The 25,085-nt window shown below is 45.8% G+C and overlaps 7 non-coding genes across 7 annotated transcripts; all 7 read left to right on the top strand.

The window, feature by feature from the left end:
- Positions 1–697: 697 nt before the first annotated feature.
- LOC141168420 (U4 spliceosomal RNA) lies at positions 698–836 on the top strand. The gene has a single exon (XR_012252157.1). It is a non-coding gene; the product is annotated as a U4 spliceosomal RNA (small nuclear RNA).
- A 3,988-nt stretch (positions 837–4,824) lies between these two features.
- On the top strand, positions 4,825–4,964 carry LOC141168241 (U4 spliceosomal RNA). The gene has a single exon (XR_012251985.1). It is a non-coding gene; the product is annotated as a U4 spliceosomal RNA (small nuclear RNA).
- A 4,167-nt stretch (positions 4,965–9,131) lies between these two features.
- Positions 9,132–9,271, top strand: LOC141168093 (U4 spliceosomal RNA). Its single transcript, XR_012251845.1, has one exon. It is a non-coding gene; the product is annotated as a U4 spliceosomal RNA (small nuclear RNA).
- A 1,729-nt stretch (positions 9,272–11,000) lies between these two features.
- LOC141168361 (U4 spliceosomal RNA) lies at positions 11,001–11,140 on the top strand. The gene has a single exon (XR_012252099.1). It is a non-coding gene; the product is annotated as a U4 spliceosomal RNA (small nuclear RNA).
- A 4,414-nt stretch (positions 11,141–15,554) lies between these two features.
- TRNAK-UUU (transfer RNA lysine (anticodon UUU)) lies at positions 15,555–15,627 on the top strand. The gene has a single exon. It is a non-coding gene; the product is annotated as a tRNA-Lys (tRNA).
- Positions 15,628–18,139: 2,512 nt separating this feature from the next.
- Positions 18,140–18,212, top strand: TRNAK-UUU (transfer RNA lysine (anticodon UUU)). The gene has a single exon. It is a non-coding gene; the product is annotated as a tRNA-Lys (tRNA).
- Positions 18,213–21,973: 3,761 nt separating this feature from the next.
- On the top strand, positions 21,974–22,113 carry LOC141168213 (U4 spliceosomal RNA). The gene has a single exon (XR_012251958.1). It is a non-coding gene; the product is annotated as a U4 spliceosomal RNA (small nuclear RNA).
- Positions 22,114–25,085: the final 2,972 nt, after the last annotated feature.

The following is a 25,085-nucleotide window of genomic DNA, read 5'->3' as shown; positions in this document are numbered from 1 at the left end:
GAAGCTTTTAATAAAGATGAAACCAATAAACGCTATTTCTAAAGGATTTAAGAGACCTAGGGAAGGACAAATGATGGCGACTGTTCAGGAAAATATCACGGTTACTGTTCTTTGATTTCATTTAGTTTTGGGTGGTGACCTTGTTCTCGTTCGCTGCTCTCTTGGCGCCAACAACAGGCGATCACTGATAATGTAATGTACTAGAACATAAGTGAGGGCTCGTTACATATTCCACGTAGTAGGAACTTGTGGACAGTCAGTATAGAGGAACTATGTGGCGGTATTCAGCCCCTATTTGGTGTTATTATGTGTTCCTGGTATGGCGGTATTTAATCACAATTTGTTATTAGATGGTCACGGCATGACAGTATTGCTTCTCAGCTGCTCTAGCGCCATCATCAGGAAGTCCCTGGTAATGCAATCCTCTAACACATAAGTGAAGGTTCCCCCAGGACGCAGGAGCAGACAGTCTGTATAGCAGGAGGTGGTGACACTATGGTCAGATGGAGGATGAACCCTCTCCCCTCCCCCAGCCTGGGGGGCTTTTCTTTCTTCCATTACAGACTTAGGGGAGGGGTGTTATTAGCATATCCACTCCCAGAATCCTTTGCTCCCACAGCCCCCTAATGACTTTGTCTCTCCTCAGAGTAGACAGAGCCCCAGATCCGGAGGCCGCAGCTCCTCACAGATGGCCTCCAGCTTTGCGCAGTGGCAGTATCATAGCCCATGAGGTTTATCCGAGGCGTGATTATTGCTAGTTGAAAACTTTTCCCAATAACCCACCATGAGGGCTTGTAATACAGTCAGCATGGCAATTTTTGACAGTCTCCCAGAGGACTGAGTAGGTGGTTAATAGTAGAAAAAGAGTTATTGCTGTTTAACTGGAGTAATTTTATATACAGTTGTATTGGAGCTGTTTGTTGTATTTGTCGGGCTGAGAATTATATATAAAGTTGTACTTCCATAAGGTTAAGGGCGTACATAGAAATCATGGGGCCACACAGAAGAAGTTATAATTGCCACCCCCACCACCAAAAAAAAAGTAATAATTGTCGGGGGTGCAGAAGAGCAGATCTCACAACCTTCCAGCCTTTACTTAGTAATTTTCCTCCTGGTGAAGTCCCAGATTCCTCTTTCATTGTCCCCATAAAGTATGATGCCAACAAAAGTGTCCCCCAAACACAGTATGATACCCCCATGGTGAATTCCTCCACATGCGCAGTAAAATGACCCTACTGTACCCCACTTCAACTCCCAAGGCAACATATGGTGACCCTAACACAGTATGATCCCCCAAGTGTGACCCCCACACAGCCCTACATACAGTATAATGGCCCCACACCTCTCCCCACTGTATAATGGCCCGCACTAGCCCTCCAAACAGTAAGATGGCCCCCACACAAACCTTCACACTGTATAATTGCTTGCATACAGTATAATGGACCCCCACATAGCCTTCCATATAGTATAATGCGTCCCCCCTAACTTTCCATATAGTATAATGCATTCCCCATGATCCTCCATAAAATATAGTGCACTCCCCATGGTCCTCCATACAATATAATGCACCCCCATGGTCCTACATACAAATTAATGTACCCCCATAGTCCTCCATACAGCCATACAGAATAATTTACCCCCATGGTCCTCCATACAGTATAATGATCCCCAGGGCCGGCTCCAGGTTTTCGTGGGCCCTGCTCGAAAGCGTCTCAGTGGGCCCCTTTAACACATACCACGATTCATGATGCACAGATGAGGTAGAGGAATGTAGATATAATACAATGCAAAGATGTCACTCACTTCTTACATTACATGACTGATATCTATTGTAAATTCTACAATATCTCAGAAACCGGCGAATGCTTGCAGCGCACAGTGCAGACCGGACAGTATAGTCCTCCATACAGTATTATGGGCCCTATATAGTCCTCCATACAATATTATGGGCCCCACATAGTCCTCCATACAGTATATGAGCCCCATATAGTCCTCCATAGAGTATTATGAGCCCCATATAATGCTCAATGCAGAAAAATGGCCCCATATGATGCTCCATGCAGAATACTGGGCCCCATATAATGTGCCATGCAGAATGGACCCCATATAATGCTCCATGCTGTATTGTCCCCATATAATGCTCCATGCAGGCTGGGCCTCATCTAATGCTCCATGCAGGCTGGGCCCCCCTACAATGCTCCATGCCCCTATTAAATGAAAAAAATAGAATACTCACCTCACCTCATCTCTCCTGCTGCTGCTGCAGCTACTCTACTCCGGACTCCTCAGCGTTGTATTCTTCCCGCTCTCTGCGCTGTGACTGCTCAGGAGAGGGCGCTCTGGAAAGACATCATCTCGCCATCTGACCTGAGACATCACAGTCAGGAGAAGCGGAAGATACAGAATCTGTGGAGGAATGGGGAGAGGTAAGTATTGTGCCGGGGTCCTGAGCAAGCGGGTGGGGGGAGGGCAGTCGCAAGCGCTGGCATCAGACTCCCCCGCCCACAGGCCTCATAGCGCGCCGGGGTGCCTGATGGCGAGTGGCCCCCGCACTTGCCCGAGTGCGCCAGGTGCTGACGCCAGGCCTGATGCACCCCTATGGTCCTCCATACAGTATAATGCACCCCCATGGTCCTCCACACAATATAATGCACCCACCGTGATCCTCCAAACAGTATAATGCACCCCCATGGTCCTTCCCACAATATAATGCGCCCCACATGGTCCTCCATGCAGTAGTATGCACCCCCATGGTTCTCCATACAGTAGTATGCACCCCCATGATCCTCCATACAGTAGTATGCACACCAATGGTACTCCATACAGTAGTATGCACTCCCATGGTCCTCCATACAGTAGTATATACCCCCCATGATCCTCCATACAGTAGTATGCACCCCCATGATCCTCCATACAGTAGTATACACCCCCATGGTTCTCCATACAGTAGTATGCACTCCCATGGTCCTCCATACAGTAGTATGCACAACCATGATCCTCCATACAGTAAAATGCACCCTCATGATCCTCCATACAGTAGTATGTACCCCACTGATTCTCCATACAGTAGTATGCACCGCCATGATCCTCCATACATTATAATGCACCCCCATTATCCTCCATACAGCAGTATGCACCCCAATGGTCCTCCATACAGTAGAATGAACCCCATGATCCTCCATACAGTATAATGTGCCCCCATGGTCCTCCATACAGCATAATGTACCCCCATGGTACGCCATATGATATAATGCACCCCTATGATCCTACATACAGTAGTATGCGCCATCATATTACTCCATACGGTACTATGCACCCCCATGATCCTCCATACAGTATAATGCACCCCCATGGTCCTACATACAGCATAATGCACTCCTCATACTGTATTATGGCCACCGGTCACTGATTTAAAAAAAAAATACAGTACTCACATCTCCTGGTTCCACCTGATTCTCTGGTCTCCTCAGCGTGCGGTGTGAAGCGCCGGACATCTCGGAGCAGCGGGCACCCTGTAATGACGTCATCGCGCCCGCTGCTCTGACACGTCAGACACCGAGCAAGAATGATGGGGGTGGGAATGTCTGCTGACGCTCCCTCCACCATCATCATTGCTCGCACTAGGTCCCTCCTCCGGCCATCAGCAAGTCAGTAGATGCTTCCACCCCCATTATTTTGTGTGGGCAGGCAGTACTGGTGCTAACGGGCAGAGATGGGGCACAGTGCGGTGAGGGCCTGCTGCAGTGATGGGCCGTTGCGGCCCCACGGCTCAATGGGCCCCATAGCAGTGGTGTGGCCTGCCGCCATTGGCGGTACGCCAGTGCCTAAGGCCAAAAGATTAAGCAAAGAAATATGGAGAATCAGTAACAGAATTAATATCTTGTCAGCTGTTCTCTGGAGATTACTCCAAATAGATTCATGTTATGGTTTTGGGGTGCTATTATATGGTCATGTTATGGCGGTGTTACAGTCACTATTTGCTTTTGTGTGTTCATAGTATTGTGGTATTATTCAGTCACTATTTGGTATTATTGGGTGTTTATGGTACAGTCACTATTTTTTAGGTTTTTTTCATTATAAGCTTCTGGTAACAGCCTCCCCGACCCCCAATTCATCAAAGTCCCTGTTTAGTGTTCTCTTCCACCCCTATTTCATAACATGTCATTGATAGCGTCCTCTCCCACCCCCAGTTCATTATGAGACCCTCTTAGTATCTTTCCCCACATCAGAATTTTCCTAATTTCTGCATAAATTTGACCTAAAACGACATCAGCTTTTCACAAGTGGATGAAGAACCAAATCAAATGAGTCCAAAACATTAAACTTTTACACTTTTTTTTAAAGAAAATAATCCAATCTCACATGTCTGTGAGTGACAAAAGTATGTGAACCTTTAAGGTTAGCAGATAATTTGAAGGTAGGATCGATAGGGAGGGTTAATAAATGGCGGTATTTAATCACTATTTGTTATTATATGGTCACGGCATGACAGTATTGCCTCTCAGCTGCTCTTCTTGCGCCATCATCAGGAAGTTCCTGGTAATGCAATCCTCTAACACATAAGTGAAGGTTCCCCCAGGACGCAGGAGCAGACAGTCTGTATAGCAGGAGGTGGTGACACTATGATCAGATGGAGGATAAACCCTCTCCCCTCCCCCAGCCTGGGGGGCTTTTCTTTCTTCCATTACAGACTTAGGGGAGGGGCGTTATTAGCATATCCACTCCCAGAATCCTTTGCTCCCACAGCCCCCTAATGACTTTGTCTCTCCTCAGTGTAGACAGAGCCCCAGATCCGGAGGTCGCAGCTCCTCACAGATGGCCTCCAGCTTTGCGCAGTGGCAGTATCATAGCCCATGAGGTTTATCCGAGGCGTGATTATTACTAGTTGAAAACTTTTCCCAATACCCCGCCATGAGGGCTCGTAATACAGTCAGCATGGCAATTTTTGACAGTCTCCCAGGAGACTGACGATGTTCTTTGGGTTTTAATTTCACGGCATTTAGATTGCAGTAAGTACAACCTAATATCGTTGTTCTTCTGCTCAGTGCGGTGATAGCGATATCACATTTATATACGGGGATTTATTTTTTACTAGTTACAAAAAATCTTGTCTTTGTCTCTGTATTCTGAGCCAGAACTTATTATTTTCCGGTTGATGGAGACGTACGAGGACTTGTTTTTTCGGGGCGAGGTCTAGCTTTCATCAGTACTATTTTGGGGTCTATATGACTTTCTTATCTCTTATTATTCCATCGTATTTTGGGAGGTGACCCAAAAAATCCCAGAAAATTTGCCATTTACACTTTCTTCTGATACCAAATGTGTTAATTTTTTATCTGTTTTTGGAAAAGGGGGAGATATTATCTATATATAAATATATGTATATGTGTGTGTGTGTGTATAAAGATCAAATACAATATATATATGTAAAATATAGAAGTGCTTCTCACTAAATTAGAATATCATCAAAAAGTTAATTTATTTCAGTTCTTCAATACAAAAAGTGAAACTCCTATATTATATAGAGTCATTACACACAGAGTGATCTATTTCAAGTGTTTATTTCTGTTTTGGCGTTCCATTATGTTGGCCTTTTTGCATATAGTACAGGCTCTTTTTGCACATAGTACAGGCTCTTTTTGCATATAGTACAGGCTCTTTTTGCACATAGTACAGGCTCTTTTTGCACATAATACAGGCTCTTGTTGCACATAGTACAGGCTCTTGTTGCTCTCATGTTATGTGTATGGTCCGAGCAGAAGTGACGGGGAACTGTGCAGAGATGGGGCTCGGCCTTGTTGCTCCAGACGGGATTACGGTGTGACTGCATAGGTGACCCTGTGAACATCGGATGTTTCCCCCCGTTCAGAGTCAGTCGTAGGGGGCACACAAAGCAGGCGGGAGCTGTGCACATCAGTAGTTATGGTGTGCAGCCTTAGGTCACTTACAGAGCGAAGATAACCTCTGTGACTGACCCTGGCAGGTCCAAGGAGGCATTCATCCTGTGGGCTTCAGTGAGCGTGCATGTAATATATGGTATCAGTATAGATCCCTTCATACTTCCCAGGTGCAAGAAATAATGTATTTATATAATACAAGGTGTTGAACAGTGGTTGATTTCAGACTAAAATCTAACCACTCCCTTGTGTGGTGCAGAGGCCAGAAAGCTCAGTCGGTAGAGCATCAGACTTTTAATCTCAGGGTCCAGGGTTCAAGTCCCTGTTTGGGCAGAAGTGTTTTTTTAATAAAATGTAATGATGAAAAAATATTGAAATGACTGTATGATACATATATGTCTACCAGGAGCTGGTTGATGATGACACAATATTATGGGAGGTGGCTCAGTATGGAGGACGAGCAGTGATCTCCTCTGATGGCGTCACAAGGTCTCCTGCACAGTCAGTTTCCTATATTGTGAAATCCATAGGGCCCCAGATTACTCTGTCCCTGATGGACCTGGCTTTATACAGATTTCGGGTAAATATAAATGACGGGAGAGGCCGAGCCAAGGTCTCTCCAGGAATTTCTGGATGGTGCAAAAACCTGATTATGTCTGGTATTACTGCTTAGCTCTATTGAAGAGAATGGGGCCTAGCTACAATACCACATACAACCTGTGCACAGGGGTGGCGCTGTTTTTTGTAATTCCGAACAATTCCTATAAACTAGCAGTTGCATTTGTCAGACTGAATCATGTGGGTATAATAGATGTGGTTTCCTATTGTGTGGAGGTGGGAGACCTGACTTGTCTGCAGGCTGACGGTGTTAGTAGTGACCAATGGAGATGGAAGTGTCGGCTTTCTCTCTCTCACTTCTCCTGTTTTAATTATTTTTCCTTTTCCCCAGTTATAATGAGTTCCATATGTTCAATGTGCGGGTGATATTTCCCTCTCCGGAGATGTCTGTGTGGATTTTAATTTTTCTTTATGACAGGGAGGTGGGAAAGTGAGGGGGAGGGTGGGCGAGCTGTAATTTTTATTGGTACCATTTTGGGGTCCTTACGACTTTCAAATCTGTTTTAATTCCACCTTATTTTGGGAGGTGACGCGACCAAAAAACAATAAAATGCGATTCTGACATTGATATTTTTTCCTCTGTTTCAGTGTGTAGCATATGGGATAAGTAATATTTTATTAGTTCAGACATTTACCAACCTGGCGATACCAAAAGTGTAAATTTTTGACATTTTGGTAAAAAGGGGTCAGATTTTATTTTTTCCTGTCCCATTAAGGGACTTGGTGTTAGAACCCTCCTGTTTGTTTTTTCCATCTTGTGTTTTGTGGTCACAAGACAATCTGCCTTGATATTCCAGCTCCGCCCTTGTGGCTGTGCTGGACTTCAGTGTTTGACTGTTTCTCTAGCCTGGTGCTTCGGTGCCTTTCTCTGTCAGTTCGTTTGGTCCTTCTGGGACCTCTAGTACCTTTTTGTCAGTTAGTCTTTTTGTGTTCTGCAACAACTTCTCTGTTTAGGAGGTGTCCCATTTTTTGTCCCAGTCCTTAGTTCTTTTAGGGACCCCTCCCCTTATGCTATAGGTCTTCGTTCAGACTAGCCAAGGACTAAGGCGGGTCTGTTCGCTAGGAACAGTCAGCCTGCTACATAGTAGGGATTCAGCTTAGTCTTACTGTAGGGACAGCTTTCCCCTATCTTTCCTTAGTACTTGTTGCAGATCATAACACTTGGACCTGCAATTGCTTAATAGTCACCTCCATACAGCCAGTCCTGATGGACCTGGCTTTATACGGATTTTGGGTAAATATAAATGACCGGAGAGGCCGACCCCAGGCATTGTGCCTGTTAATTGTCCAGAAATCACATTAGTCTAATCGTTTTTTCCAGAACCAGGGCCGCACTTCTTCAGGTTTGTCCTGATTTTCCTATTCTTTTTTTTTGGAAAACTTCTTCCGAAGTCGCCGACTCTCAGCATGGTTTATGGACGCATCGACAACACATAACTGACTGCTCAGAAAAACCCCGAGAATCTCCCCGGGGACTGAATCATGTAGAGAACTAGGCTGCGTCATGTGTCATGTCGTTACATACTATTATTGAAGGTATTGTGGGTATTGCGGTATTCAGTCACTATCTGGTATTATTATGTGGTGATGGTATGGCGGTATTCAGTCACTATCTGGTGTTTTTATAGGGCAATGGTATGGCGGTATTCAGTCACTATCTGGGACTATTATATGGTGATGGCATGACAGTATTCAGTTTCTATCTGGTGCTATTATGAGGTAATAGTTTGGCGGTATTCAGTCACTATCTAGTGTTATGTGGTGATGGTATGGCAGTATTCAGTCACTATCTGGTGTTATTATATGGTATGGCGGTATTCATTCACTAATCAGTCAATGTTTAATGCTATTTTGTTGTCACTGTATGGCGGTATCCAGTCACTATTTGGTGCCTTTATACGACCATGGTTTTGAGGCATTCAATCACTACTTGTTGTTATTATGTGGTTATAGTATGGCGGTATTCAGTCACTACTTGTTGTTATTATGTGGTTATAGTATGGCGGTATTCAGTCACTACTTGGTGTTATTATGTGGTTATAGTATGGCGGTATTCAGTCACTACTTGGTGTTATTATGTGGTTATAGTATGGCGGTATGTCAGCTGCTCTCCTGGCATTTTCAGCGGGGGTCACTAGTAACATAATCCCCTAATACATAAGTAAAGGTTCCTCTCCAGGAAATCGGATCTGGTGCTGAGTTCGTGTAGTAGAAGATGGAGAAACTGTGTAACCGGAAATGAGGAGCCGTCAGACGGCGGAGAGACCCAGCAGAAAGTCCTGACCTCAGAGAGTCTGTACAGAAGCCCGAATAGCTCAGTCGGTAGCATCAGACTTTTAATCCCTGTTCAAGTCCCTGTTCAGACGGAAGCTTTTAATCAAAAATGTTGAAACGTCTCTTGTTTCTTCCATGACAGACTTAGCGGAGGGGTTTATTAGCATATCGTATGCTCCCAGAATCCTATGCTCCCAGAATCCTATGCTCCCAGAATCCTATGCTCCCAGAATCCTTTGCTCCCAGAATCCTTTGCTCCCACAGCCCCCTATTGACTTTGTCTCTCCTCAGTGTAGACAGAGCCCCAGATCCGGAGGCCGCAGCTCCTCACAGATGGCCTCCAGCTTTGCGCAGTGGCAGTATCATAGCCCATGAGGTTTATCCGAGGCGTGATTATTGCTAGTTGAAAACTTTTCCCAATACCCCGCCATGAGGGCTCGTAATACAGTCAGCATGGCAATTTTTGATAGTCTCCCGGGAGACTGAGTAGGTGGTTAATAGTAGAAGAAGAGTTATTGCTGTTTAGCTGGAATAAATCTATATACAGTTGTGTTGGAGCCGTATGTTACATGTGTCGGGCTGAGAATCAGCAAAGAAACGTGCGGGATCAATTACAGAATTACTATCTATTCAGTACCTTCCCTGGAGATTTCTCCATATATAGTCATGTTATGGTTGTTTTTTGTTTTTATGTGGTGATGGTATGGCGGTATTACAGTCATTATTTGGTGTTACTATGTGGTGATGGTATGGTGGTATTCAGTCACTATTTGGTGTTATTATGTGGTGATGGTATGGCGGTATTCAGCCACTATTTGGTGTTATTTTGTGGTGATGGTATGGCGGTATTCAGCCACTATTTGGTGTTATTATGTGGTGATGGTATGGCGGTATTCAGCCACCATTTAGTGTTACTATGTGGCGATGGTATGGCTATATTCAGCCACTATTTGGTGTTATTATGTGGTGATGGTATGGCGGTATTCAGTCACTATCTCGTGTTATTATGTGGTGATGATATGGCGGTATTTAGTCACTATTTGGTGTTAGTATGTGGTGATGGTATGGCGGTATTCAATCACTATTTGGTGATATTATGTGGGGATGGTATGGCGGTATTCAGTCACTATTTGCTGTTATTATGTGGTGATGGTATGGCGGTATTCAGTCAATATTTGCTGTTATTTTGTATTGATGGTATGGCGCTATTCAGTCACTATTTGGTTATGTGGTGATGGTATGGCGGTATTCAGCCACTATTTGGTGTTATGTGGTGATGGTATGGCTGTATTCAGCCACTATTTGGTGTTATGTGGTGATGGTATGGCGGTATTCAGCCACTATTTGGTGTTATTATGTGGTGATGGTATGGCGGTATTCAGCCACTATTTGGTGTTATTATGTGGTGATGGTATTGCGGTATTCAGTCACTATTTGCTGTTATGTGGTGATGGTATGGCGATATTCAGTCACTATCTGGTGTTATTATGTGGTGATGGTATGGCGGTATTCAGTCACTATCTGTTGTTATTATGTGGTGATGGTATGGCGGTATTCAGCCACTATTTGGTGTTATTATGTGGTGATGGTATGGCGGTATTCAGTCACTATTTGCTGTTATGTGCTGATGGTATGGCGGTATTCACTCACTATTTAGTGTTATTATGTGGTGATGGTATGGCGGTATTCAGTCACTATTTAGTGTTATTATGTGGTGATGGTATGGCGATATTCAGTCACTATCTGGTGTTATTATGTGGTGATGGTATGGCGATATTCAGTCACTATCTGGTGTTATGTGGTGATGGTATGGCGGTATTCAGTCACTATTTGCTGTTATGTGGTGATGGTATGGCGGTATTCAGTCACTATTTAGTGTTATTATGTGGTGATGGTATGGCGGTATTCAGTCACTATTTAGTGTTATTATGTGGTGATGGTATGGCGATATTCAGTCACTATCTGGTGTTATTATGTGGTGATGGTATGGCGGTATTCAGTTACTGAAGAGCAGTCAGGTGGAGGATGAACCCTCTCCCCTCCCCCAGCCTGTGGGGCTTTTCTTTCTTCCATTACAGACTTAGGGGAGGGGTTTATTAGCATATCCACTCCCAGAATCCTTTGCTCCCACAGCCCCCTAATGACTTTGTCTCTCCTCAGTGTAGACAGAGCCCCAGATCCGGAGGCCGCAGCTCCTCACAGATGGCCTCCAGCTTTGCGCAGTGGCAGTATCATAGCCCATGAGGTTTATCCGAGGCGTGATTATTACTAGTTGAAAACTTTTCTCAATACCCCGCCATGAGGGCTCGTAATGCAGTCAGCATGGCAATTTTTGACTGTCTCCCAGGAGACTGAATAATGGTGTTAGTATTAAAAGAAGTGTTTATGGGAGATAATTATGTGTATACAGTTGTATTGGAGCCGTATGTTACATGTGGGGCTGAGAATTATAAGTAACATTTCACTTCCCTGAGGACAAGAGAATCAGCAAAGAAACGTGCGGGATCAATTACAGGATTACTATCTAGTCAGCTGCTTCCCCGGAGATTTCTCCATATGGAGTCATGTTATATACACTGCTCCAAAAAATTAAGGGAACACTCAGATAACACATCCTAGATCTGAATGAATGAAATATTCTCATTGAATACTTTGTTCTGTAGAAAGTTGAATGTGCTGACAACAAAATCACACAAAAATCATCAATGGAAATCAAATGTATTAACCAATGGAGGCCTGGATTTGGAGTCACCCCCAAAATTAAAGTGGAAAAACACACTACAGGCTGATCCAACTGTGATGTAATGTCCTTAAAACAAGTCAAACTGAGGCTCAGTATTGTGTGTGTGGCCTCCACGTGCCTGTATGACCTCCCTACAACGCCTGGGCATGCTCCTGATGAGGCTGAGTATTGTGTGGCCTCCACGTGCCTGTATGACCTCCCTACAACGCCTGGGCATGCTCCTGATGAGGCGGAGTATTGTGTGTGGCCTCCACGTGCCTGTATGACCTCCCTACAACGCCTGGGCATGCTCCTGATGAGGCTCAGTATTGTGTGTGGCCTCCACGTGCCTGTATGACCTCCCTACAACGCCTGGGCATGCTCCTGATGAGGCTGAGTATTGTGTGTGGCCTCCAAGTGCCTGTATGACCTCCCTACAACGCCTGGGCATGCTCCTGATGAGGCTGAGTATTGTGTGTGGCCTCCACGTGCCTGTATGACCTTCCTACAACGCCTGGACATGCTCCTGATGAGGCTGAGTATTGTGTGTGGCCTCCACGTGCCTGTATGACCTCTCTACAACGCCTGGGCATGCTCCTGATGAGGCTGAGTATTGTGTGTGGCCTCCACGTACCTGTGTGACCTCCCTACAACGCCTGGACATGCTCCTGATGAGGCTGAGTATTGTGTGTGGCCTCCACGTGCCTGTATGATCTCCCTACAACGCCTGGGCATGCTCCTGATGAGGCGGAGTATTGTGTGTGGCCTCCACGTGCCTGTATGACCTCCCTACAATGCCTGGACATGCTCCTGATGAGGCTGAGTATTGTGTGTGGCCTCCACGTGCCTGTATGACCTCCCTACAATGCCTGGACATGCTCCTGATGAGGCTGAGTATTGTGTGGCCTCCACGTGCCTGTATGACCTCCCTACAACGCCTGGGCATGCTCCTGATGAGGCTCAGTATTGTGTGTGGCCTCCACGTGCCTGTATGACCTCCCTACAACGCCTGGGCATGCTTCTGATGAGGATGAGGTTGTGGATGGTCTCCTGTGGGATCTCCTCCCAGACCTGGACTAAAGCATCCGCCAACTCCTGGACAGTCTGTGGTGCAATGTGACGTTGGTGGATGGAGCGAGACATGATGTCCCAGATGTGCTCAATCGGATTCAGGTCTGGGGAACGGGCGGGCCAGTCCATAGCTTCAATGCCTTCATCTTGCTGGAACTGCTGACACACTCCAGCCACATGAGGTCTGGCATTGTCCTGCATTAGGGGGAACCCAGGGCCAACCGCATCAGCATATGGTCTCACAAGGGGTCTGAGGATCTCATCTCGGTACCTAATGGCAGTCAGGCTACCTCTGGCGAGCACATGGAGGGCTGTGCGGCCCTCCAAAGAAATGCCACCCCACACCATTACTGACCCACTGCCAAACCGGTCATGCTGAAGGATGTTGCAGGCAGCAGATCGCTCTCCACGGCATCTCCAGACTCTGTCACGTCTGTCACATGTGCTCAGTGTGAACCTGCTTTCATCTGTGAAGAGCACAGGGCGCCAGTGGTGACTTTACCAATCCCGGTGTTCTGTGGCAAATGTCAAGCATCCTGCAGTGTTGGGCTGTGAAGACAACCCTCATCTGTGTACGTCGGGCCCTCATATCACCCTCACTGAGTCGGTTTCTAACCGTTTGTGCAGACACATGCACATTTGGGGCCTGATGGAGGTCATTTTGCAGGGCTCTGGCAGTGCTCCTCCTGTTCCTCCTTGCACAAAGGCAGAGGTAGCGGTCCTGCTGCTGGGTTGTTGCCCTCCTACGGCCCCCTCCACGTCTCCTGGTGTACTGGCCTGTCTCCTGTAGCGCCTCCAGCAGCTGGACACTACGCTGACAGACAAAGCAAACCTTCTTGCCACAGCTCGCATTGATGTGCCATCCTGGATGAGCTGCACTACCTGAGCAACTTCTGTGGGTTGTAGAGTCCGTCTCATGCCACCACGAGTGTGAAAGCACAACCAACATTCAAAAGTGACCAAAACATCAGCCAGAAAGCATTGTTGCTGAGATGTGGTCTGTGGTCCCCACCTGCAGAACCACTCCTTTATTGAGGGGGTCTTGATAATTGCAATAATTTCCATCTATTGTCTATTCCATTTGCACAACAGCATGTGACATTGATTGTCAATCAGTGTTGCTTCCTAAGTGGACAGTTTGATTTCACAGAAGTTTGACTTACTTGGAGTTATATTCTGTTGTTTAAGTGTTCCCTTTATTTTTTTGAGCAGTGTATTTTTTGTGTTATCATGTAGTCATGGTATGGCTAGGGTGTCGGCACCATTGAAATTGTTCCAGAAAATGAAGTATTTCTACCAGAGCATTATTACAATTCCCCGTATTTTGTACACGTTTGTGAGTGTTGGAACAAAATATAAAAACAGAGGAAAAAAAAGGCAAATTGGACATAAGTTTACACAAAACCCCAATAATGGGCCAGACAAAATTGTTGGCGCCTTCAACTTAATATTTGGAATGTGGAATAAATATCTGCAATCAGTCGCTTCCTATAACCATCAGCTTCTTACACCTCTCAGCAGGAATCTTGGACTCTTCTTACAATCTGCACCAGGTCTCTCATATGTGAAGGGTGCCTTCTCCAAACAGTAATTTTAAGATCTCTCCACAGGTGATCAACGGGTTTTAGATCCGGACTCATTGCTGCCACTTCAGAACTCTCCAGCAATTTGTTTCCATCCATTTCTTGGTGCTTCTTGAAGTATATTTGGGGTCATTGTCCTGCTGCAAGACCTATGACCTAAAATGCAATCCCAGCTTTCTGACACTGGGCAATACATTGTGGCCCAAAATCCTTTGGTAATCCTCAGATTCCATAATACCTTGCACACAGTAAATCACTCAGTTCCAGAGGCAGCAAAACAACCCCAAAACATCTTTGAACCTCCACCATATTTGACTCTAGGTGCTGTGTTGTTTTCTTTGTAGGTCTCATTCTGTTTTCGGTAAACAGTAGAATGATGTGCTTTACCAAAAAACTCTATCCTGTTGTCATCTGTCCATAAAACCCTTTCCCAGAAGGATTTTGGCTTACTCACTTACAATTTGGCAAACTTCGGTCTAGCTTTTTTATGTCTTTGTGTCAGCAGGGGGGGTCCTCCTGGATCTCCCACCATAGCGTTTCATTTCATTCAAATGTCGGTGGATAGTTCGTGCTGACACTGATGCACCCTCAGGTTGCAGGACAGCTTGAATTTGGGGCTACTTTTCCTCAGACTATCCTGCGTTGCAACCTTTCAACAATTTTTCTCTGCCGTACACGTCCAGGGAGATTAGCTACAGTGCTATAGGTTGTAAACTTCTTGATTATGTTGTGCACCGTGGACAAAGGAACATCAAGATCTCTGAAGATGGACTTGTAACCTTGAAATTGTTGATATTTTTCAACAATTTTCGTCCTCAAGTCCTCAGACAGTTCTCGTCTCCTCTTTCTGTTCTCCATGGTTAGTATGGCACACACAGATATACAATGTAAAGATTGAGTCAACGTCATCTCTTTTTTTTTTTCATCTGGTTTCAGGTGTGATTTTCATATTGCCCACGCCTTTAACTTGCCACAGGTGACTTTGTCCAGTCCCTGATATCATCCTCTCCCACCGCCCAAGTCATTATAAGTCCCTGATGATGTCCTCTCCCCAATTCAAACGTTATGTCTTATGGGATTATCTCTGCATTGCTGGACAAGTCTGGAATACAGAAGTGATTTTTTTTTCCAGAACGTGGAAACCAATGGACAGTATGAATAGTTGGAAGTAGTGATAGTGTGTAACCCGAAAAGAGGAGCAGATGGCCGATAATTCAGGAGAAAGTCCTTGTGTCAGAATGTGTGCACAGGTGGTGATACTGTGTAACTGGAAAGAAAAGCAGATAGCTGTAGGAGAAAGTGTGTGTGTGACACTACGTAACCAGAAAGGAGGAGCAGACAGCCGACAGCTGCAGCAGAAAATCATTGTGTCAGTGATTATGTACAGAAGCCTGGATAGCTCAGTCGGTAGAGCATCAGACTTTTAATCTGAGGGTCCAGGGTTCGAGTCCCTGTTCGGGCGGAAGCTTTTAACAAAGAGGAAAACAATTAATGTTATTTCATGAGGATATAAATGAGACCTAGAGAAGGACAAATGATGGAGACTATTCAGGAAAAAATCATGGTTACCATAATTCTTTTGATTTTGGACAGTCTTGGGTGGTGACCATGTTCTCCTTAGCTGCTCTCTTGTCGCCAACAACAGGCGATCACTGATAATGTAATGTACTAGAACATAAGTGAGGGCTCGTTACATATTCCACGTAGTAGGAACTTGTAGACAGTCAGTATAGAGGGACTATATGAAGGTATTCAGACCCTATTTGGTGTTATTATATGGTCTTGGTATGGAAGTAATCAGTCACTATTTGACAATATAATGTGGTCACGGGATGGCGGTTTTAGGTGAGTATTGGTTTAACTACGTGTTCCTGGTATAACCGTAATCAAAATTAAAAGCAAAACCACAGTAAGAGGAATTAGAATCAATTCATTTTGGGGGAAATTTACAATTATGTGTTTATAGTATGGTGGTTTTCAGTCACTATTTTTAGTTCTTATCACTATAAGTCCCTGCCTATCCCTGAAATCATTATAAGCCTCTGATAGCAGCCTCTCCCACCCACAATTGATTACAGCTCCCTGTATAGTGTCCTCTTCCACCCCTATTTCATAATATATCCCTGATAGTGTCCACTCCCAGACCCCAATCCGTTATGAGTCCGTTTGGGTATCCTCCCCAACGTCAATTCATTATAAGTCCCTGTATAGCATCTTCTCTAACCAACTAATTCATTAAAAGTCCATGATGACGTCCTCCTCCTTTTTCTCCCAATTCAATATAAGTCCCTGATAGTGACGCGCCCCCTGGGCCGTGTGGGGAACCCAGAACTGGGCCTTTTAGTGGATGCTGGGGGTTGTAGTCACCGTGGCGGTGACCCAGTCCCGTGGCTCAGAGTGGTCAAACCAGTGGCAGTCTATTTATGTGGTTTTTATGATTATTAAATGTCCCACTACGCCACCTGTGGATTGCGGTTAGGAGGAACCGCCGCTGCTGGGCAGGCTGCTGAGGCTGATGAGGTGTGCAGCTAGATGGTGTGACTCCCCACAGGAAGAGTATTGCCTCAGGGCAGCGTGAGTGGATGATGAGAGTTGTGGTGCAAGGGCACAGCAGAAACTACTCAGAGTCTTTGCAGTGCAGTCCAGGGTTTTTACTCATAGTTGTTAATCCAGATTATTACGGCCGGTCATAATCTCCCGCGTCGTACTGTGTTCGCCAAGTGAGGGGCTCGGCCGACTCCCAGATATCTTTGGAGTACTTATCAGGACCCCCTTCATGTGTCCTTTCTCTGGCTCTTCGTGCCTCACACCTTACACCGCTTCTGTCCAGCTGCCTCGGGTCTTGGCGGGCGACGTGTGTTCCGTTCCCTGGACCCTATGTGGTCCCTTCCTAGCGTGGACTGTGAGGGGCTGTGACACATGCAATGCCACAGCCTCCGGTGACTAGCTGAGCGTGGTTTCTGCCTCCACTAGTTAAGGGAACCGGTTCCCTGTCTTGGCCTGACCCCCCTACCTCCAGGTAGCGGCGGGCGTACGGCCGGCTTGCTGCATCTCCCGTACCTCTGGGGTCCCTTCACTCCTTCTCCTGGAGCCTTTCCTGCTCCCTCTCCTCTCTGCTCTTTCTCTTCTCAGTCTTGGGCCTCTCAGGCTAGGCTCGCCTCCTGGAGCAGAGCTCCACAGAGCCCTTCTCTGTCAGTGCTCCCCTCTGACTGAACACAGTTCCTAAGATGGCTCCCCTCTTTATACTCCTACTCAGTGCACCCAAGATCTGCACTCTCCATCCACACACCACTGGGTTCCCCCTTTCCTAGGTGACCCCTCCCCACTCCTGCCAGGGATCAGGGACAATTGTGCTCTCCCGTGGGAGCATTGTCGCCCTGTCCCCCGGAAATGTGGTGTAATGCATGCAGGTGTCAGGGTCCTGAGCCATACTCCATCCTTACCTGAGAGTGAGATATCGCACATCTGGGTGAGATGCAATACCTCTGTAGCGACCGAACCCTCTGGGTGCTACACTAGCGTCCGTCCTCACTCTCCAGTTTATTATAAGTCTCTAATATCATCCTCCCCTACCCCCAAGTCATTACAAGTCCCTGATAGCGTCCGACCTCACTCTCCAGTTTATTATAAGTCCCTGATATCATCCTCCCCTACCCCCAAGTCATTACAAGTCCCTGATAGCGTCCGACCTCACTCTCCAGTTTATTATAAGTCCCTGATATCATCCTGTCCCATCCACAAGTCATTACAAGTCCCTGATGACGTCCTCCCTCCAATTCAATCGTTAAGTCTTATGGGATCATCTCTGCATTGCTGGACAGGTCTGGAATACAGAAGAGACGGTTCCCTTCCAGGACGTAGAAACCAATGGACAGAACGTATAGTGGTGAGTGGTGATAGTCTGTAACAAGAAAGGAGGAGCAGACGGCCGACAATACAGGAGAAAGTCATTGTGTCAGTGATCATGTACAGAAGCCCGGATAGCTCAGTCGGTAGAGCATCAGACTTTTAATCTGAGGGTCCAGGGTTCAAGTCCCTGTTCGGGGGGAAGCTTTTAATAAAGTTTAATTAAAGAATATTCAAACAATATTTCGTGGGACAGATACAGATTTGTGAACTCAGGCACAGTATGGAGGATAAGGTCACATGTACTGTTTGTTACATTGTCACTTTAAGGAATGTATAAATAGCTGAAGAAGCCGACCCTAGAAATTGCTATTATGTGGTGATGGTATGGCGGTATTCAGTCACTATTTGGAGTTATTATGTGGTGATGGTATGGCGGTATTCAGTCACTATTTGGATTTATTATGTGGTGATGATATGGCGGTATTCAGTCACTATTTGGAGTTATTATGTGGTGATAGTATGGCGGTGTTCAGTCACTATTTGGTGTGATATAGTTATACTATGGCTGTGTGCCCACTATGCATTTTTTAAGCTTTTCCGCAGCAGCAATTCCGCTGCAGAAATGCTTAAAAACCGCTTGGTAGAAGGTCTGCCATGTTCTCCAATGATAATCCGCATGTGCTGTGCACATGCTGCGGAAATTCAGCTGCGGATTATCATTGCGGAAAAATATGCAGCACTACCAATTATTTTGCGGAATTGTGGCGTTTTCGCCGCCATTGACTTTCATTGGACCGCAAGACATCTGCATCACTGCATCTGTACATGCGGATTCCATGTGGTTCAATGTGCGGATGGTACCCGGGTTTGGAGAAGAGGAGACTCTCATCCAGACCCACGTACCATAGTATCTGTAAAAAATATAATAAAATAAAAAATATACATTATACTTACCTTCTGATGACGGCCGGAGTCCTTGTCCTGGCATGCCGGCAGCTCACGGTAGACTAAAAGGACCTGCGGTGACGTCATGGCAGGACAAGGACTCCGGGGGCCATCAGAAGGTAAGTATATATTTATTTTTACCATTCTTTTACGGTCACACTATATAAATCTACGCCGGCTGCATGGATTTATATAGTGTGACCAAGTTGTCAAGCACTTTCCAAGTGATGCTAAAATCGCTTGGAAATCAGGAAAAAATAAAAAGATTCATCCAGTCTATTCAGCGCTCCCAAACGACAGGCACCAGGTAGAAGTATTATAGATCTTCAGAAATTTACCTAGGATAAAAATCATCACAAAACGATACATAGAACAACGCGTTTCGGCTATATATTTATACAAAATAGCCTTCCTCATGTGAGATATGGCAATATATATGTGTAGAACAGGCAAGAAAGCCTGTAAAAGAACTTCAACATGACGTTTCAAGGATGGAGCGAGACTGCCATCTACTGGCCAGATACAGTCAAGCGGAACCAAAATATGCAAGGGAAGTTGCAGGGAGAGCAGGTTCAGATGCTGGACCCGATCAGGTGACTTCCAGGAAGGAGTTCCGGGAGATAAGAGGCCAGCGCGCCAAACCAGAGGGTTCTTTGGCGCCAAGCAGCAGAAAGGAGCAGACGTGCTCCCTGCGTCCTGAGAAACCCCGCGTGACAGGCCAAATCCAGAGGCCTGAGAGGTGCTCCAGCCGGGCACCGGTAAAAGAGCTCTGGATCCCTCACAGTTGTGACCCGAGTGCTGCGCCTGCTGAGGAGACTAGGAACCTGATCGCGGTGCTGAGTGAGTTCGCGGAACCCGACGTCACCCGCCGACAGACGAGGCCTGGACCCCCCTATCCAAGGCTCGAGAGACTGCCTCCAATGGCCAAGCAGAGAGGAGTTGAGAGACGGTTGCCCCAGGAAAGTCACGCCAGCGGAGACAGAGGAGCTGCATAGGTGAGCAGGGCCGTCACTTCCACTGTTCACCCACGGTACTGGGGACAATTGGGTTTAGGTACTCAGGTTGGGAGAGGAACGGTTGGGGCTAAAGTAGCACAACGTGATTTAATTGAATTTATCCGGAAGAGACTCACGGCCAAGCGGGAATAACCGGTGACCCCCGCTAGAGCCAAATGCACAGTTAAAGAACTTGCGTGGTGTCTCCCATGATTGAGGGCATCACCTTACTTTGAAGAGACTGCGCCTTACTTTGAGAGACTGCGCCTTACTTTGAGAGACTGCGCCTTACTTTGAGAGACTGCGCCTTACTTTGAGAAATTTCGTATTTTTCTGATATTTCAAACCACTGTTCATTACCCTTGTTGCTAATCCCTTGTTTCAGTATACCTGTTGTATAAAACTGGTTACAATCATCTCTGACTGTTCTCGCCTTGGGTCTCTGTGCGTTGCATTCCGGCACCTGCTTTACATATGTATAAATCTATAGCTGAAACGCGTTGTTCTATGTATCGTTTTGTGATGATTTTTATCCTAAGTAAATTTCTGAAGATCTATAATACTTCTACCTGGTGCCTGTCGTTTGGGAGCGCTGAATAGACTGGATGAATCTTTTTATTTCTTCCTGATCTTCATTCCACGGTCTCCTGGCTGAGAGATCCGTTGTCTCCAGACTATAGCTGCACATCAAGGAGACAAGGCATCTCAGTCAGACCTAATAGGTTGATACGCTATACCACAAGCTACATCAAAGGTGAGCAAATCAGCTTCTAAAAAAGAATATATAAAAAAAAAGAGTTGTACTAAATTATCTGCACTTAGATCTGCGCCCGTGTTTTTTGTCTTTCCCCCTCTCCTAGACCCTATAGCCTTGGGGTCATAAACCTCTGACCAAAATCACCTGGAAAGCGCATGACAACCCGCATGAGGAAATGCATGTGAAGAACGCTCCACATCCGCATGTCCCTGGCAGGAAAAACACATGTACAATCCGCCTGTACAATCCGCCTGTACAATCCGCATGTACGATCCGCATGTACAATCCGCATGCACAATCCGCCTGCACAATCCGCCTGTACAATCCGCCTGTACAATCCGCATGTACAATCCGCATGTACAATCCGCCTGTACAATCCGCCTGTACAATCCGCCTGTACAATCCGCCTGTACAATCCGCATGTACAATCCGCCTGTACAATCCGCATGTACAATCCGCATGTACAATCCGCATGTACAATCCGCATGTACAATCCGCCTGTACCATCCGCCTGTACAATCCACATGTACAATCCACATGTACAATCCACATGTACAATCCGCATGTACAATCAGCATGTACAATCCGCATGTACAATCCACATGCGTTTTTTCTGCCAGGGAGATGCAGAAACGCTCAGGAAAAATCCGGAGCATTCTGCATCATGGGCACATAGCCTTAGGTGGCATTCAGTCACTATCTGGTGTTATTTTGTGGTGATGGTATGGCGGTATTCAGTCACTATTTAGTGTTATTATGTGGTGATGGTATGGCGGTATTCAGTCACTATATGGTGTTATTATGTGGTGATGATATGGCAGTATTCAGTCACTATTTAGTGTTATTATGTGGTGATGGTATGGCGGTATTCAGTCACTATTTAGTGTTATTATGTGGTGATGGTATGGCGGTATTCAGTCACTTTGTGGTGTTATTATGTGGTGATGGTATGGCGGTATTCAGTCACTATTTAGTGTTATGTGGTGATGGTATGGCGGTATTCAGTCACTATCTGGTGTTACTATGTGGTGATGATATGGCGGTATTCAGTTATTGAAGAGCAGTCAGATGGAGGATGAACCCCCTCCCCTCCCCCAGCCTGGGGGACTTTTCTTTCTTCCATTACAGATTTAGGGGAGGGGTGTTATTAGCATATCCACTCCCAGAATCCTTTGCTCCCACAGCCCCCTAATGACTTTGTCTCTCCTCAGTGTAGACAGAGCCCCAGATCCGGAGGCCGCAGCTCCTCACAGATGGCCTCCAGCTTTGCGCAGTGGCAGTATCATAGCCCATGAGGTTTATCCGAGGCGTGATTATTGCTAGTTGAAAACTTTTCCCAATACCCCGCCATGAGGGATCGTAATACAGTCAGCATGGCAATTTTTGACAGTCTCCCAGGAGACTGAATAATGGTGTTAGTATTAAGCACTTCTTTTATTGGAGATAATTATGTGTATACAGTTGTATTGGAGCCGTATGTTACATGTGTCGGGCTGAGAATTATAAGTAACATTTCACTTCCCTGAGGACAAGAGAATCAGCAAAGAAACGTGCGGGATCAATTACAGGATTACTATCTAGTCAGCTGCTTCCCCGGAGATTTCTCCATATAGTCATGTTATATATTTTTGTGTTATCATGTAGTCATGGTATGGCTAGGGTGTCAGCACCCTTGAAATTGTTCCAGAAGCTGCAGTATTTCTCAGAACATTATTATAATTCCCCGTGTTTTGTTCTACACGTGTTTGTTTCCTTTGTGAGTGTTGGAACAACACAAAAAAAACAGAGAAGAAAAGGCAAATTGGACATAATTTTACACAAAACCCCAATAATGGGTCGGACAAAATTGTTGGCACCCTCAACTTAATATTTGGTTTCACCCTTTGGAATAAATATCAGCAATCAGTCGTGTCAGGAAAACTTGCCGGTCGGTGAGTGCAGCTCTCTGGCGCCCCCATGCCTCTCAGGTCAGTCAAGGTACTGCACCTAGAGTAAGTAGTGCCAGGAAGCTGCCACCAGCGGGGAAAGACACTGGGGTGTGTTGTCCCTTACACGTCACCAATCCGTGATGCCACAATACAGGCACAACTCTCTGGCGCCCCCTCGCCTCTCAGGTCAGTCAAGGTACTGCACCTAGAGCGAGTGGTCGCCGGAGAGGCCGTCCTGTAGCCCACTGGGTATTTGAGGCCCTCTGCAGTGAGGGCGGTATATATATATTTCCCTGGCTGCGCCAGTAATATATATCCACACCTCCGACCGTCACTGCCAGCCTTCCTCAAATCCCCCAGATGGTATGCTGCCACCAGTTCTGGTTTGATACAGCCCGGTATTAATGGACTTGTATCGGGTCAGGAACCAACCCGGTAGCGTTTATGGCTTCGGGGAGGAGAACGATTACAGAACAAAAGAAACAGAACTATTAAATTTTATATTTAATCCAAAAGGGAGGCAGTGTTTAGGAAAAATATATACAAGGATGTTACAAAGGGGACATTAAAATACATAAACAGTTACATAAAATAAACAGGGTAAAGAGTGAAAATTACCTACACTACACGATCGCGGAGACGATTCAATATAGTGGGAGGGGGGGTTCTCCAGATTGCTGTTATTGAACAGGACCCTTTGCGTATAATTCGTATTCCCCCCAGCAATGAGTACTTCTGTCTTCCCCATAGATTACTTTATACCTAAGGAGAGATCTGGCCACACGCCCCTTGCGGTGACATCATGTGGGCTGGTCTTCAGCCTGTAGATTTTTATTAGAAATTCTGACTTTTGCGATAACTCATCACTCGTTAATCGCAGAAGCTCGCAAACTACGCCATATTTTCCCTCATGATTTTATCTTTCTTTTGATATTACACATCACATCGCTGCAGTCTGCTATTCCGGGGTTCTTGCACTACGGCCCCCCGATGTTGGTTACGGCCGTGGAAAAATACCTGCATATTCCAGGGCTGATTTGCTTACTCCACATATGGGTCCCGTTATTGTCGGACCTATAGAACTCATATTATTTCATATCTAATATCGGAGTCATCATGTCTGCAAATTCCCCTTTGAAGCTGGGGAACTGGTCTTCAACAGTTACATGTAAATTAGCGCAAGCCCGCATAGTAGTTACCACCTGCTCTCTCAGAGACAAGAGGCTTGGTTCCCTAACGAAGTTTTCACACTTCTTCCCTGGCCGTGTGTGAATAACTATTTATCAGCCCTGCGTTAATTCGGGCTTTGTGCTGGCAGAAGGAAAATGGGACAGCTCGGTGCTGACAAGTGGTGATAATTTGCATTAGACACTGTATGATTGTCATCTCTGGACAAACACTACAGCAGAGGGCATGGGAGAAGGGCTAATATTCTGTTAAGCTGTCACTGATATCAATATTTTATAATATTCCTGACAAGTCGGTTCCTATAACCATCAGCTTCTTACACCTCTCACCTGGAATCTTGGACTCTTCTTTTGCAAATTGCTCCAGGTCTCTCATATGTGAAGGCGTCTTTTCCCAACAGCAATTGTAAGATCTCTCCACAGGTGATCAATGGGATCTAGATCCGGACTCATTACTGACCACTTCAGAACTCTCCAACGCTTTGTTTCCATCCATTTCTGGGGGCTTCTTGAAGTATGTTTGGGATCATTGTCCTGCTGGAAGACCCATGACCTAGGATGCAATCCCGGCTTTCTGACACCGGGCAATACATTGTGACCCAAAATCCTCAGATTCCATAATACCTTGCACACAATAAATCACCCAGTTCCAGAGGCAGCAAAACAACCCCAAAACATCTTTGAACCTCCACCATATTTGACTCTAAGTACTGTGTTGATTTCTTTGTACGTCTCATTCTGTTTTTGGTAAACAGTAGAATTATGTGCCTTACCAAAAAGCTCTATCTTGGTCTCATCCATAAAATGCTTTCCCAGAAGGATTTTGTCTTACTCGCGTACTATTTGGTCTAGCTTTTTTATGTCTCTAGGTCAGCAGGGGAGTCCTCCTGGATCTCCCACCATAGCGGTTCATTTCATTCAAATGTCGGTGGATAGCTCGCGCTGACACTGATACACCCTCAGCTTGCAGGACAGCTTGAATTTCTTTGGAACCTGACTGGGGCTCCTTTTGCCAGGACTATCCTGCGTTGCAACCTTTCAACAATTTTTCTCTGCCGTACACGTCCAGGGAGATTAGCTACAGTGCTATGGGTTGTAAACTTCTTGATTATGTTGTGCACCGTGGACAAAGGAACATCAAGATCTCTGAAGATGGACTTGTAACCGTGAAATTGTTGATATTTTTCAACAATTTTGATCCTCAAGTCCTCAGACAGTTCTCGTCTCCTTTTTCTGTTCTCCATGCTTAGTATGGCACA

This window comes from Phyllobates terribilis, unplaced genomic scaffold (genome assembly GCF_046119375.1).
Source record: "Phyllobates terribilis strain yellow unplaced genomic scaffold, ASM4611937v1 Scaffold_11__3_contigs__length_659146591, whole genome shotgun sequence".
NCBI lineage: Eukaryota > Metazoa > Chordata > Amphibia > Anura > Dendrobatidae > Phyllobates > Phyllobates terribilis.
This window is presented reverse-complemented; position numbering and strand designations above follow the sequence as displayed.